Genomic DNA, 15,864 nt, shown 5'->3' on the forward strand with positions numbered 1-15,864 from the left:
GATTAGGGGAATAGGGTGGGGTAGTGGGCCTAGGTAGAGTGCTGTTTCAGAGGGTACCGCGGTGCAGGCTTGCTGGGCCAAATGGTCTCCTTCTGCACTGCAGAGATTTCTTGCGACCCACCATGGGGGATGTGGCAGCCTGGCCAAAAGTCCAGTCTGGGAGATTGAGGCAGCAAGTAGGGCCAGAAAATCCAGCTCTAGGTTGACACTCCGATGTTGTACTGAAGGGGAATTGCACGGCTGGAAGTAGGATCTTTCAGATGAGCTGTTGAACTGAGCCACCTCTGCCTGTTCATATGGATGTAAAAGATCCCATTGGCACTATTTTGAAGAAATGTAGGTTAGTTCTCTTGGTGCCATGGTCACTATTTATACCCCAATCAACATCCCAAAAAACAGATTCACTGGTCATTGTCATATGGCTGTTTGTGTGTGTAAGTAAATTGGCTGAGAAGCACTCTGATTCGAGTGGTCACGAAAAGCACTATGTAAATGCAACTCTTTTCTCTTTTTATCTATAAGCCTTAGGCAGGTGTGTTTCAGAGCCTGGAAGCAGGCAAGGTTGTTCTTCATGTGATTTATGCTGTGCCATTAAAATGCACAGAAAGAAATTCAAAATACAGAGCTGGTCTCAATGAGGATACGTTCCTTCAGGAAATTAAATCAAATTGCAACAAAATGATTTTGTTTCTCTGCCATGCAGGAAAATCCATTTGTAACTGGAAGAGAATCTCTCAGCAAGCGCAATTTGATGAAAGTGGCACATGAGGCTTTCAGTAAATCATTGGCAGGGTCAGGTTTAAGGTGGAAGAGGCTCGACTGAAGGGGTCGACCGACAATTTGAGGGGTATTTGGGAGTGTGTTAACTCTCACTCAAATTCCTCAATGTTTTAGGCCGCGCAATTAACTGAGGTGCAAATAGGGAGGAAATTCAAGCCTTGGGATTCAACGCGCACGCTGGGAATAAAAGATCCATTTGGCTGAGAATGGCAACAAAACCTCAGGCTGTCTCCAAAAACCCAGACTCTCTTTTTTCTAATCATGCCCACCATGAGGGTATCATTTGCTGAAACCACCAACATTTCCTGTTGTACCAAAGGATGACTAAGCAGGACGTAATGGGAGCAGAGAGGTTAAAAAGCATTTTGCTGGCTGTTCACGTGTCTGTTGTTTGCAGCATTGGATCGTCCAGCTCTAACCTCACAGTCTCGCAGGGACAGTCAGCTGAAGGATTAGAACTCTAACTGGGTATCAGCTCTGGCAGTGGAGACTCAACCAACATTCACACAGACGGCTCCTGTGCTCAGAGCTTTGTGGGGCCTCTGACTCTGCTAAAAGTGCTTTCCAGCACATTCCCAATGTCCCGGGCTTCCGAGAAAGGTAAGAAAAACATTTTAATAAACAAGTCTTAGGCGGTACCAGACCCACAAGAGCCCGAGGGGTGTCAGAATAACAATTTATTTTGTAGGCCAACACAGTTTAAATTTCAGCAATCAGCAGATTAAACCTACTCTTGCATGACTCTTTGAATTATTTATTTGTGTAAGATAAAAGCCACATTTCAGCGGTCGATGCATTGCACTAGATGAGCTATCACTCTATTCCAATATATGCATTTGCTGTTAACACCAGCAATCTATAATTTAACTATTTGGGACTTGTCCAAAAGCACTGGGAGCTTGAAAAGCTTCCTTCGCTATTTCTACAATAGATTGAAAGTATATTTTTCCAGACTACCTTACATTTTCAGCATTAAAATAATCTCCGTTACAGAACAGTACGCAATAATAAGCAGTTATGGGATGATATTCAGAGCTAAAGTCAGTTTTGAACAGAAGGGTTATGTTTGGGCTAACCACAAATAACCTAAATATTTTGGTCTGTGTGGGAAAAAATGTGGCATTTTTTGAAAGATATACTGGGCAGTGTCAAAATTCTCATTGCTACCCAATATTGAAGAGGCTTTGCTTGAATGCAAGGGTGCAAAGGTGCCTTTCTTCTCAAGTTTGTTTATGAAAATTTCACTCTTTATTTTAAAACTCAGTGTAATATGTTTCTTACTTCGGTTTTCTCCCTTATTTCTTGAAGATGGTGGTAATATTAACTTCTGGAATGATAGATCGTTCCAATTTTCATTTCTCCTGAAGAAAAGAAAATATGAAATTATCTTTTTTCATTCAGTGATGGGATCCGAGCATCGTTGGCAAGGCCAGCGTTAATTCCCCATCGCTAAAGGCCGTTGAGTAAATGGTGGTGAGCTGCTACAGTCATTGGGGTGTGGGAGGTCGGTTAGCTCAGTTGGATGGGCGTCTGGTTCGTGATGCTGAGCAATGCCAGCAGCACGGGTTCAATTCCTATATGGGCTGAGATAACCATGAAGGCCCTGCCTACTCAACCTTGCCCCTCGCCTGAGGTGTGGTGACCCTCAGGTTAAATCACCACCAGTCAGCTCTCGAAGGAGAGAGCAGCCTATGGTCCTCTGGGACTTAGGTGACATTCACTCATTCAAGAAAACCCACAGTGCTATTAAAAAAGGCGTTCCAGGATTTTGACCCAGAGACAATGAATGAACAGTGATACAGTTCCAAGACAGGATAGTGTGTGACTTGGAGGCAAAGTTGCAGTTGAGAGTCTTCCAATGCACCTGCTGCCTTGTTTTTCTGGGTGATAGAGATGCAAGTTTGGCAGACACTCTCGACAGAGCCAAGGCAAATTGCAGCAGTCCATCTTGTAGATAGTGCACACTTGTGTCACTGTGTGTTGGTGGTGAAAGGGGTGTGTTTAAGGTGGTGGATGTGCCAAACAAGCGGGTTGCTTTGTCCTGGATGGTGACAAACATCTTTAGCATTGTTGTTGCTGCACTCATCCAGGCAAGTGGAGAGTATGCCATTACACTCCTAGACTTGTGGCTTGTATAGTGGACAGGGTATAGGGAGTCAGGAGGTGAGTTACTCACCACAAAGCTCCCAGATCTGGCCTGCTCTTGTGGCCGCAGTATTTATATGATGGCTCCTGTTAGTTCAAAGATGTTTCACACTGGAGTGCACTCGACAACTGTCAGCTGATATTCTGTGCTTCACAGGGGTGGCCAGTTTTTGCGGATGAAACTAGGTTGGAAGTGTTTTCAGGCTTTTTGATCATCCAGGGTTACAGGCCCTCACATTGGAATTTGAACCCAATGTCCACTCACACATCCTTTCCAGGCAAAGTCATTGGACAGTTAGCAGAAAAAGGAAGCTTTCTTTTGCAGCACCTTTAATGCCACCCTGACTAAGGCCAGAAGACTAATTTGGCAACCTTCTTGACTATTATTCAGGAGTACGGTATGATAGTGCTGACTTTATCTGCTGAGTCATGGAAGAGCTTACAACATTTTTGCGAGGCCAATTTGGACAATACAATTCTTAGGTAAAAGAGCAACTATAACATTTATTTTTTTTTTAAATAAAATTTACCGTACCCAATTCATTTTTTCCAATTAAGGGGCAATTTAGCGTGGCCAATCCACCTAGCCTGCACATCTTTGGTTTGTGGGGGCCAAAGCCACGCAAACACGGGGAGAATGTGCAAACTCCACACGCACAGTGACCCAGAGCTGGGATCGAACTTGGGATCTTGGCGCACTGAGGCAACAGGGCTAACCCACTGCGCCACCGTGCTGCCCTAACTATAACATTTATAATGTAATTTACTCCTAACTGTCCTCTGAAAAGGCCAACCGAGCCCCTCAGTTGTATCAAATTGTTGTAGAGAATGTCAATAAAGAGAAAAGAGTAAAACTGGGCTGACCAATTGACATCAGTCTAAGCACCAGAAACATTAAAGGGACACCCAAGAACACATCTCGCATGAAAATTGGCCATCCATGAAATATTGTGGGCCATCAGTCGCAGCAAAATTGTAATCAATCACAATCTGTAACCACATGACCCAGCACATTCTTGTTTCAACCATCACCATTATTGTAGTCAATGAGCGGCCCCAAAAGGGTGAGTCAAAAGTAGTTTATTTCCTACTCACAGCTAGGAAATACAGCAACTAAGCAACAGGCCAAGTCCCAGACGGGACCATCCTGAGATGCCAGCCCCTTCCTGGTCCGTTTTTATCTCGGAATTAATGGGCCCGCTTTTGGTCTCCGCTCCTCATCAGGGGAGCCCGTTCTCCATGAGCCGCAGAGGGAGATCAATCGGGTTGTCCCTGTGGGTCTCATGGGAGTTATAACAACCATCAAACTTTGGATCAACACTAATTCGATGAGTGCGGCATGGTGGCACAGTGGTAGCACTGCTTCCTCACAGTGCCAGGGACCTGGGTTCAATTCCAGCCTGGGGTGACTGTCTGTGTGGAGTTTTCAATTTCTCCCCGTGTGTACATGGGTTTCCTTCGGGTGCTCCGGTTTCCTCCCACAGTCCAAAGACGCAGGTTGGGTTGATTAACCTTGCTAAATTACCTATTAGAGTCCAAAATGTTAGGTGGGGTTACTGGGTTACAAGGGTAGGATGGAAACGTGGGTTTAAGTAGGGTGCTCTTTCCAAGGGCTGGTGCAGACTCGATGGGCCAAATGGCCTCCTTCTGCACTGTAGGAATTATATGATTCACTGAGTAGGAGAGCATTCCAGAAGAAGCACCAGGTAGAGGGAATGGAGTATCCTTACTGATTAGAAATGGAATCAGCTCAATGGTGAGGGAGGTATAATAACCATAAGACATAGGAGCAGAATTAGGACACTTGGCCCATCGCGTCTGCTCTGCCATTCAATCATGGCTGATATTTTTCTCATCCCCATTCTCCTGCCTTCGCCCCATCCTCTTATTAATCAAGAACCTATCTATCTCTGTCTTAAAGACACTCAGTGATTTGGCCTCCACAGCCTTCTGTGGCAAAGAGTTCCACAGAATCACCACACTCTGGCTGAAGAAATTTCTCCTCATCTTTGTTTTAAAGGATCAACCCTTTAGTCTGAGATTGTGTCCTCTGGTTCTAGTTTTTCCCTACAAGTGGAAACATCCTCTCCACGTCCACTCTATCCAGACCTCGCAGTATCATGTAAGTTTCAATAAGATCCCCTCTTATCCTTCTAAAATCCAACGAGTACAGATCCAGATTCCTCAGCCATTCCTCATATGACAAGCTCTTCATTCCAGGGATCATTCTTGTGAACCTCCTCTGGACGCTTTCCAAGGCCAGCACATCCTTCCTTAGATACGGGGCCCAAAACTGCTCACATTACTCCAAATGGGGTCTGACCAGAGCCTTACAGCCTCAGAAGTACATCCCTGGTCTTGGACTCTAGCCCTCTCGACATGAATGCTACCATTGCATTTGCCTTCCTAACTGCTGACTGAACCAGCACGTTAACCTTAAGAGAATCTTGCACAAGGACTCCCATAGTTCCTTTGTGCTTCTGATTTCCTAAGCATTTCCCCATTTAGAAAATAGCCTATGTCTCCATTTCTTCCTCCAAAGTGCATAACTTCACACTTTTCCAAATTGTATTTCATCTGCCACTTTATTGTCCACCTTCTAAGCCTGTCCAAATCCTTCTGCAGCCCCCCTGCTTCCTCAATACTACCTGTCCCACTACAGATCTTTTTATCATCTGCAAACTTAGCAACAGTGATTTCAGTTCCTTCTTCCAGATCATTAATGTATATTGCGAAAAGTTGTGGCCCCAGCACAGACCCATGAAGCACACCACTAGTCACCGGCTGTCCATAAGACCATAAGACCATAAGACATAGGAGTGGAAGTAAGGCCATTCGGCCCATCGAGTCCACTCCACCATTCAATCATGGCTGATGGGCATTTCAACTCCACCTACCAGCATTCTCCCCGTAGCCCTCAATTCCTCGCGACATCAAGAATTTATCTATCTCTGCCTTGAAGCCATTTAGCGTCCCGACCTCCACTGCACTCGCGGCAATGAATTCCACAGGCCCACCACTCTCTGGCTGAAGAAATGTCTCCGCATTTCTGTTCTGAATTTACCCCCTCTAATTCTAAGGCTGTGCCCACGGGTCCTCGTCTCCTCGCCTAACGGAAACAGTTTCTTTGCGTCCACCCTTTCTAAGCCATGTATTATCTTGTAAGTTTCTATTAGATCTCCCCTTAACCTTCTAAACTCCAATGAATACAATCCCAGGATCCTCAGCCATTCATCATATGTTAGACCCGCCATTCCAGGGATCATCCGTGTGAATCTCCGCTGGACACGCCCCAGTGCCAGTATGTCCTTCCTGAGATGTGGGGCCCAAAACTGGACACAGTACTCCAAATGGGGCCTAACTAGAGCCTTATAAAGGCTCAGTAGCACATCGCTGCTTTTATATTCCAACCCTCTTGAGATAAATGACAACATTGCATTCGCTTTCTTAATCACAGATTCAACCTGCATGTTTACCTTTAGGGAATCCTCGACTAGCACTCCCAGATCCCTTTGTACTTTGGCTTTATGAATTTTCTCACCGTTTAGAAAGTAGTCTATGCTTGGATTCTTTTTTCCAAAGTGCAAGACCTCACATTTTCTCACGTTGAATTGCATCAGCCATTTCCTGCACCACTCTCCCAAACTGTCTAGATCCTTCTGCAGCCTCCACACTTCCTCAGCACTACCTGCCTGACCACCTAACTTCGTATCATCGGCAAACTTCGCTAGAATGCCCCCAGTCCCTTCATCCAGATCATTAATATATATGGTGAACAGCTGCGGCCCCAATACTGAACCCTGTGGGACACCGCTGGTCACCGGCTGCCATTCCGAAAAAGAACCTTTTATCCCAACTCTCTGCCTTCTGTCAGACAGCCAATCCTCAACCCATGCCAGTAGCTCACCTCGAACACCATGGGCCCTCATCTTACTCAGCAGCCTCCTGTGTGGCACCTTATCAAAGGCCTTTTGGAAATCCAGATAGACCACATCCACTGGGTTTCCCTGGTCTAACCTACTTGTCACCTCCTCAAAGAATTCTAACAGGTTCGTCAGGCACGACCTCCCCTTACTAAATCCTGTAAAAGACCCCTTTATCCCCACTCTCTGCCTTCTGCCAGTCAGCCAATTCTCTATCCATGCCAGGATCTTACCCTTAACACCATGGGCTCTTAACTTATTTAACAATCTCCTGTGCAGCACCTTGTCAAAGGCCTTCTGGAAATCTAAATAAATCACATCCACTGGTTCTCCTTTGTCTAACTTCCTTGTTGCCTCAAAGAACTCTAACAGCTTTGTCAGGCATGACCTCCCCTGACGAAGCCACGCTGACTCAGTGCTATTTTATTATGCACTTCCAAGTACTCTGCGATCTCATCTTCAATAATACTAAAATCTTACCAATGACCGAAGTCAGGCTAACCGGCCAAGAATTTTCCATCCTCTGCCTCCCTCCCTTCTTAAAAAGCGGCATTACATTAGCTACTTTCCAGTCCTCTTGGACCCTTCCTGCCTCCAGTGATTCCTGAAAAATCATCACTAATGCCTCCACAATCTCCTCAGCTATCTCTTTTAGAACCATGGGGTGTAAACCATCCAGTCCAGACCATTGGTGTTGTCCACCGTGAAGGCTGAGGCAAAGTAACTATTCGGTTCCTCTGCCATTTCTTTGTTTCCTATTATTACTTCTCCAGCCATATTTTCCAGTGGGCCAATATCTATTTTTGCCTCTCTCTTATCTTTTATATATTGAAAAAAACTCTTCTTGTCTTCTTTTATATTGCTAGCTATCTTGTACTCATATTTCATCTTCTCTCCCCTTATTGCCTTTTTAGTTGTCCTCAGCTCGCTTTTAAAGGATCCACAATCCTCTGACTTCCCACAAATCCTCACCACTCATGTCTTTGTAGTTACCCTTATTTAATTGTAATACTGTTACATCTGATTGCAGCTTCTCCCTCTCAGACTGAAGGGTAAATTCGATCATATTGTGGTCACTGCTCCCTAAGGGTTCCTTCACCTTAAGTTCCCTAATCAAGTCTGCCTCATTATACATCACCAAATCCAGAATTGCCTGTTCCCTCGTAGGCTCTGTCAAAAGTTGCTCCAAAAAACCATCTCTTAGACATTCCACAAATTCCTTTTCTTGGGATCCACTACCAACCTGATTTTCCCAGTCCACCTGCATATTGATGTCCCCCATGATTATTGATATATATTACCATTTTTACATGCTTTCTCTATCTCCAGATTTATTTTCTGTCCCACATCCTTACTGCTGCTAGGGGAGGGGGCCTGTACATAACTCCCATTGAGGTCTTTTTACCTTTGCAACTCCTCAATTCTATCACAGCGATGCTATGCCTTCTGATCGTATATCTCTCCTTGCTATTGATTTAACTTCATTCCTTACTAACAATTCACCCCTCCCCCTTTGCCTGTCATAGAACATATAATGCAGAAGGAGGCCGTTCGGCCCATCGAATCTGCACCGACTCACTTCCACCCTAACCCTGTAACCCAATAACCCCTCCTAACATTTTTTTAATCAAAAAGGGCAATTTGTCATGGCCAATCCATCTAACCTGCATGTCTTTGGACTGTGGGAGGAAACCAGAGCACCCAGAGGAAACTCACGCAGACACAGGGGGAACATGTAGACTCCGCACAGATAGTTACCCAGCAGGGAATCGAACCTGGGACCCTGGCGCTGTGAAGCCATAGTGCTAATCACTTGTGCTATCGTGCTGCCCAAAGGAAGATAGGACACATATCCTTAGATATTTAGATCCCAGCCCTGATTACCTTGCAGTCTCTGTGATGCCCACAACATCGTACCGGCCAATTTCAATGTGTGCAAAAAGCTGATTTACCTTGTTCCGTATCCTGCGCACATTAAGGTACAGCACACTCAGTCCTGCATTGTTCACCTCCTTTCTCACCTTTTTTGCTCTGCCTGAGGGTGATGTTATTTTATTATTTTTGCTCTCTATTTTCCCTTCAGCTATGACACCTTCTAAGCTAACGCTCAGATTCCCACCCCCTGCCATACTAGATTAAATCATCCAGAATGAATGAGGCGAAAGCATCCAGTGGTGACAATGGGCAGGATTCTCTCAGCCCGGGGCCAGGCCGGAGAATCCCCGCCACTGGCGTGAATCGCGCCACGCTGCCCCGATGCCAGGACGCGATTCTCCGCAGAGCCGGAATGGTTGGCGCGGTGCCAGTCAGGGGCCGCTCTGCACGGTGCCCCCGCCGATTCTCGGCCCAGGATCCGTGTCCCACCAGCGCCATTCTAATCTTCCCTCAGCCGGTGGGACCTCGGCATGGAAGGGTCTGGGGTGGCGGGGGATCGACCCCGGGGGGGGCATCCGTTGTGACCTGGCACGCCATCGGGGTCCACTGATCGGTGGACAGGCCTCTCTGGCTGGGGGCCTTCTTTTTTCTGCGCCGGCCTCTTTAGCCCTCCGCCTTGTTGCCTCAGGGCCGGCGCGGAGATGGGAGACACTGTGCATGCACACGTTGGTGTCAGTGCCACAGCGCATGCGCCGACCCCGGAGTGCCCAGTTGACGCCAGCATCAGCAGCTGGAGCGGCGAGAGTCACCACAGTCCCGTGCTGGCCTCCTATAGGAGCCAGAATTGTTGGTCCTGCGGCCATGTTGACGCCGTCGAGAAACGCGACGGTGTTTCCGACGGCGTCAACACTTAGCCTCAGGATTACAGAATCCCGCCCCATATGGGTAGATCTGAGGAAAAGAAAAGGTTCTAAAACTATAATGGGTGTTGTGTATCGACCCCCTGATAACAGTTCTGAGATGTTAAATTGTATAAATGCAGAAAGTAGGCAAGTGTGTCGCAAAAGCAGAGTAGTATTAACGGGGAATTTTAACTTGCATATAGATTAGGAAAAGCAGACAAGCACCTGTCAGAAAGGTAGTGAATTTCTGGACTGTGCCTGGGATAGTTTCCTGTTGCAATATGTTCTCAATGCAACAAGGGGACAGGCAATATTAGGCTTAGCTATGGGTAATGAGCCAAATTTATGTAACAGCCTAACTGCATGAACATTTATCAAATAGTCTTCACAACATGATTTAGTACAGTGTTTGAACGTGCAAAGCATGATTCAGATACTAGAATTTTGCTGACTTTAACAGAATGAGACAGAGACTGTTCACGGTAAACAGAAGATCTGTTCATGGGTCAAACGACTGAAGGCAAGTGGAGAGCATTCAAAGAAACATTTAACAAGATACAGAGCGAGTATCCCTCAGAGGATATACCCTTCAGAGGAAAAAGCTTCACAAAACAAATAGCCATGGACAACTAAAAAGGTTAGGGACAGAAAAGAAGTAAAAGAAAGAGTTTACGAAAATGCAAAACATAGCACAGATCCGGACAAATGGGACAGGCACAAGGACCAGCAAACAGTCACAAAGCAGCTTATAAGAGCTACTAAAAGGGATTATGAAAGGAAACTTGCCAGGGGGGCATGGTGGCGCAGTGGCTAGCGCAGCTGCCTCACAGCGCCGAGGACCGGGGTTCAATCTCAGCCCTGGGTCACTGTCTGTATGGAGTTTGCACATTCTCCCCATGTCTGCGTGGGTCTTACCCCCACGACCCAAAGATGTGCAGGGTAGATGAATTGGCCACGCTAAATTGCCCCCTTAATTGGAAAAAAAGAATTGGACACTTTAAAAAAAAAAATTTTAATATGAAAGGAAACTTGCAAGGGACATCATAATCAATAAGAATAGATTTTATAGTTAATTAAAGGGAAAGCTGGTGGTCAAGAGCAATGTAGGTCCACTAAAATCTGAAAATGGAGATATTATTAATGATAATGGGAGACATGTTGAACAATTACTTTGGCTCAGTGTTTACAGTTGAAAACAAGAAATTAACATTCAATAGAAGACAGAGACCTAATACAATTAATATAAGTACAGCATCAGTAACAAGGAAATTAATGGAACTAAAGAGTGACAAAACCCCAGGGCCTGATGGTTTCCACCCGAGGGTGTTAAAGGAAGTAGGCAAGCACACTGTAGCTGCCCTAACTGGTTCTCTAGATTCAGATGTAGACCTTCTGAATTGGAAAATTGCACATGTCACTCCACTTTTTAAGAAAGATGAAAGGGGGAAACCAGGAAATTACAGACCAGTTAGCCTAACATCTGTGGTGGGGAAATTGCTGGAGTCTATAATCAGGGATGGGGTAACTGAACACCTCAAACTTTTGGTCGATCAGGGAGAGCCAGCATGGATTCTTGAAGGGAAGGTCATGTCTGACTAATCTTACTGAATTTTTTGAAAAGGTGACTAAGGTAGGGCAAAGGGGAATGTCTATGGGTGTTGTTTATATGGACTTCCAGAAAGCATTTGATAAAGTTCCATATGAAGGTAGATGACGACATCTTTTCCCAAAGGTCTCGAACTAGACAGCATAGGTTTAAGGTGAGAGGGGAGAGATACAAAGAGACCAGAGGGGAAATAGTTTCACACAGAGGGTGGCGGGCATCTAGAACATGCTGTCAGAGGCAGTGGTAGAGGCAGGAACAATATTTTACTTTAAAAAGCAGTTAGACAGTTACATGGGCAGGGTTGGGTATGGAGGGATGTGGGCCAAATGCGGACAAGTGGGACTAGCTTGGTGATAGAAACTGGACGGCATGGACAAGCTGGGCTGAAGGGCCTGTTTCCATGCTGTAAATATCTATGACTGTATGACTCTATAAGAGACTGTTAACTAAAGTGGAAGCCCACAAGGTTGAGGGTAAATTATTGACATGCTCAGGAAATTGGTTGAGTGGCAGACGGCAGAGAGTGGAGATAATGGATAAATACTCTAATTGGCAGGAGGTGATGAGTGGTGTACCACAGGGATATGTGTTGGGGTCCTAATTATTCACATTATTTATTCATAACTTGGACAATGGCATAGAAAGTCATACATTCAAATTTTCTGATGATACAAAGTTAGGTGGCACTGCAGACAGCCGAGATGAACAGCATAAAATTTCAAGGCGATATTGACAGACTAGGTGAATGGGCAAATTCATAGCATATGGAATTCAATATTAGCAAGTGTGATGTTATCCATTTTGGACCATAAAAGGATACTTCCTAAATTAAAAGAGGTCAGGTACAGCGGATGTCAAAAGAGACTTGGAGGGTTCAGGTGCACAGATCCTTAAAATTCCACAAACAAGTGTAAAAAATAATCAAAGAGGCTATTGGAATGCTAGCATTTGGAATATAAAGACAAGGACATTATGCTGCAGCTATACAAACCATTGGATTTACCCCACTTGGAATACTGAGTAGTCCTGGATAGGACACACCTTTGGAAGTGTTACGGGCACCTGGTCAGCTCTCAACAGTGGCTAAGGGACTGAACCAGAGACATAACCTTTTTAAGTTTTAGGATGGTGTGGAAAGATCTATTCATTCCAGGAGTGATAACATAAGAAATAGGGCTTTGTTATTTTATAAACAAACTTTATTAAAATAAAAGAGAAGAAAACAATATTTAAATTTTTAAACCTCAACCCTAACAATAGCATGTTACATGTAGTTTCTTAATCTTAACACACTAGTTCTCATTAAACCGTTCTCCTGCCACTTTCACTGGAAGACAAAAGGCAATACATGCATTCACAAGGTATTTTTTCTTCTGGTAGGGACATTCATTTGGAGCCCTTTTTCCAAAGCCTGCCTCGGTAGCAACTTTCATGACCTTCCTGGTTGACTTCCAAAGCATTCTCCCTGTCACTGTTCAAAACAGCATTCTTTTTATCTCTCTTATCTGTGCCCAGGCCCTCAAACAACAATTGTCTGCTGGGGTTTCCAAGCTTGAACTACTCCCGTTTATACAAAATAACAGAGCCATGGAATTGATATGCAACTAACCTCACATTGACGGACAAAGAAGCCAATAGGCTCTATCATGGGCTATCAGATGATCAGACAGGAGTGTCCCAGAAAACAATGAATCTGCGGCATCTTATGTATTCCCACTAACGAGTTCAAGTCTAACTGGGCCAATGTAACTAGATCAGGTGTGGACTCTGACTCTGTGCTAGCACGTTCCCCCCCCCCACCCCGGTCTGTTTATTTCATAGAATTTACAGTGCAGAAGGAGGCCATTCGGCCCATCGAGTCTGCACCGGCTCCTGGAAAGAGCACCCTACCCAAGATCAACACCTCCACCCTATCCCCATAACCCAATAACCCCACCCAACACTAAGGGCAATTTTGGACACTAAGGGCAATTTATCATGGCCAATCCACCTAACCTGCACATCTTTGGACTGTGGGAGGAAACCGGAGCACCCAGAAGAAACCCACGCACACACACGGGGAGGATGTGCAGACTCCGCACAGACAGTGACCCAGCGGGGAATTGAACCTGGGACCCTGGAGCTGTGAAGCGATTGTGCCATCCACAATGCTACCGTGCTGCCCAACCACTGGTAGCACAGTGGTTAGCATTGTTGCTTCAAAGTGCCAGGGACCCGGATTCGATTCCCAGCTTGGTTCTCTATCTGTGCAGAGTCTGCACGTTCCCCCTTTGGCTGCGTGGGTTTCCTCCGGGTGCTCCGGTTTCCTCCCACAAGTCCCAAAAGATGTGCTGCTAGATGAACTGGACATTCTGAATTCTCTCTCTGTGTACCCGAACAGGTGCCGGAATGTGGCGACTAGGGGATTTTCACAGTAACTTCATAGCAAAGTTAATGTAAGCCTACTTGTGACATTAATAAAGATTATTATTATTATTAAATTGCCTGCTATATTGGGGTCTTATTTCTGGACCCAATTTCCTCAAATCTCCTTCATATGACAGAAAGATATTTTAGCTTTGGAGGGAGTTCAACGTAGATTTACTAAATTGATACCTGGACTACAGGGGTTAAGGTTTGAGGAGAGATTTCATAAATCTAGATTTGGCTCAAATTTAGAAGTTAAGGGTTGATCTAATCAAAGTGTATGAGATATTAACATGGACAGACAGGGTGGTTAAAGGTAAACTATTTCGACCGGTTGGAGATTCTAAAACTAGGGGGCATCGATTAAATCCGAGATAGATAGATTTTTGTTAAGAAAAGATATTAAAGGATATGGCCCAAAGTTCGTCCACATTAAATGGCTGGACAGGCTTGAGGGGCTGAATGGCCTACTGCTGTTCCTATGTTCCCAAAACAGCAGAGCAGCATAATGTAGACAGAGCTTTTTTTTTTCTTTTTTTTTCTTTTTTTTTCTTTTTTTAAAATTTAGAGTACCCAATTATTTTTTCCAATTAAGGGGCAATTTAGAGTGGCCAATCTACCTATCCTGCACATCTTTGGGTTGTGGGGGTGAAACCCACGCAGACACGGGGAGAATGTGCAAACTCCACACGGACAGTGACCCAGGGCCAGGATTCGAACCCGGGTCCTCAGCGCCGTAGGCAGCAATGCTAACCACTGTGCCACCGTGCTGCCCTATGTAGACAGAGCTAAGCGATTCTCAAAACCAACGGATCAGATCTAAGCTCTGCCACATCCAGTCGTGAATGATGGTGGACATTTACACAACTAACCAGAGGAGCAAGCTCCAATAGTTTACCATGCTTCATGATTAAGGAATCCCAGAAAGTCAGTGAAAATTACAAGTCTGCAGCATTTGTAATCCCCTTCAGTTGAAAGTGCCAAGTGAATGATCCATGTCAGCCTCCGCCTGAGGTCCCCAGCATCACAGATGCCAGTCTTCAGCCAAGTCGATTCACTCAACATGATATATCAAGAAACAGCTGGAAGACCTGGATACAGCAAAGGCAATGAGTTTTGACGTCATCCTGCCTGGAGTACTGAAGACTATGTGCCCCAGAACTAGATGTACTCTTTGATAAGCTGTTCCAGTACAGGTACAAATGCATCTACCTGGTCATGTGGAAAGTTTCCAGCATGTGTCCCGTCAGATAATGCAGAACAAATCCAATTAGGCTAATTACTGACCTATCAGTCTACCCTCAATCATTAGCATGAATAGTCGGCAGAACTATCAAGCAAGCACTCAGCAGTAACCTCCTTACCAATGCCCAATCTGGGTTTCTCCAGAACCAGTCAGCTCCAGACTTCATTACAGCCTTGGTCCAAACATGGCAAAAGAGCTGAATCCAGAGGTGAGGTGAAAGTGACTGCCCTTGACATCAGGCATCAAGGAGCCCGAGCAAAACTGGTCAATGGGATGCAGTGAGGAAGATTTCCGTTGGCTGCAGTCATACTTAGCACAAGAGAAGATGGTTGTTATTGGGGGGGGGGGGGGGGGGGGGGGGGGGGTCATTCAGCTCAACCCCAGGACATCACTCCAAGAATTCCTAGGTCCAAACATCTTCAGTTGCTTCATCAATGACTATCTCCATCATAAGGGCAGAAGTGGGGATATATGTTAATGATCACACCTTATTCAGCACTGTTTCCAACACCTCAGATGCTAAAGCATTTCATGGCCATGTACATCAGGACCGTCACAAGATCCAGGCTTGGGCTGATTAGCAGCAAGTAACATTTACACCCACAGTGCCTGTCAAATGGACTATAACCATAACCTATTTAAAAAAAAAAAAAATTTCAAGTACCCAATTCATTTTTTCCAATTAAGGGGAAATTTAGCATGGCCTACCTTGCACATCTGTGGGTTGTGGGGCAAAACCCACACAAACACGGGGAGAATGTGGAAACTCCACATGGACAGTGAACCAGAGCCAGGATCGAACCTGGGAAATCGGCGCCGTGAGGCAGCAATGTTAACCATTGCGCCACCATGCTGCCCCCCCCCCCCCCCCCCCCCCCCCCCCCACCCCAGTAACCCATTTTTGAAGACCGCTCAGATCAGGCGCATTCCCTATACAATTACCTGTATTTGAGTTGAAGACAGCCACTTCCTGCAAATAAT

At 45.4% G+C, this 15,864-nt stretch overlaps 1 protein-coding gene across 2 annotated transcripts in view; it reads left to right on the forward strand.

Annotated features, from left to right (window-relative positions):
• The first annotated feature begins 1,182 nt into the window (after positions 1-1,182).
• The window catches only part of LOC119965397 (fibroblast growth factor 1-like), a 65,939-nt gene continuing 51,257 nt past the window's right edge, over positions 1,183-15,864 (forward strand). The window contains exon 1 of one of the 2 annotated variants that reach the window (XM_038796121.1): positions 1,183-1,380. The gene's annotated coding sequence lies outside the window, so the exon portion shown is untranslated. The remainder of the gene's footprint in view (positions 1,381-15,864) is intronic. The other variant, XM_038796120.1, reaches the window with a different exon arrangement.

This window comes from Scyliorhinus canicula, chromosome 4 (genome assembly GCF_902713615.1).
Source record: "Scyliorhinus canicula chromosome 4, sScyCan1.1, whole genome shotgun sequence".
NCBI lineage: Eukaryota > Metazoa > Chordata > Chondrichthyes > Carcharhiniformes > Scyliorhinidae > Scyliorhinus > Scyliorhinus canicula.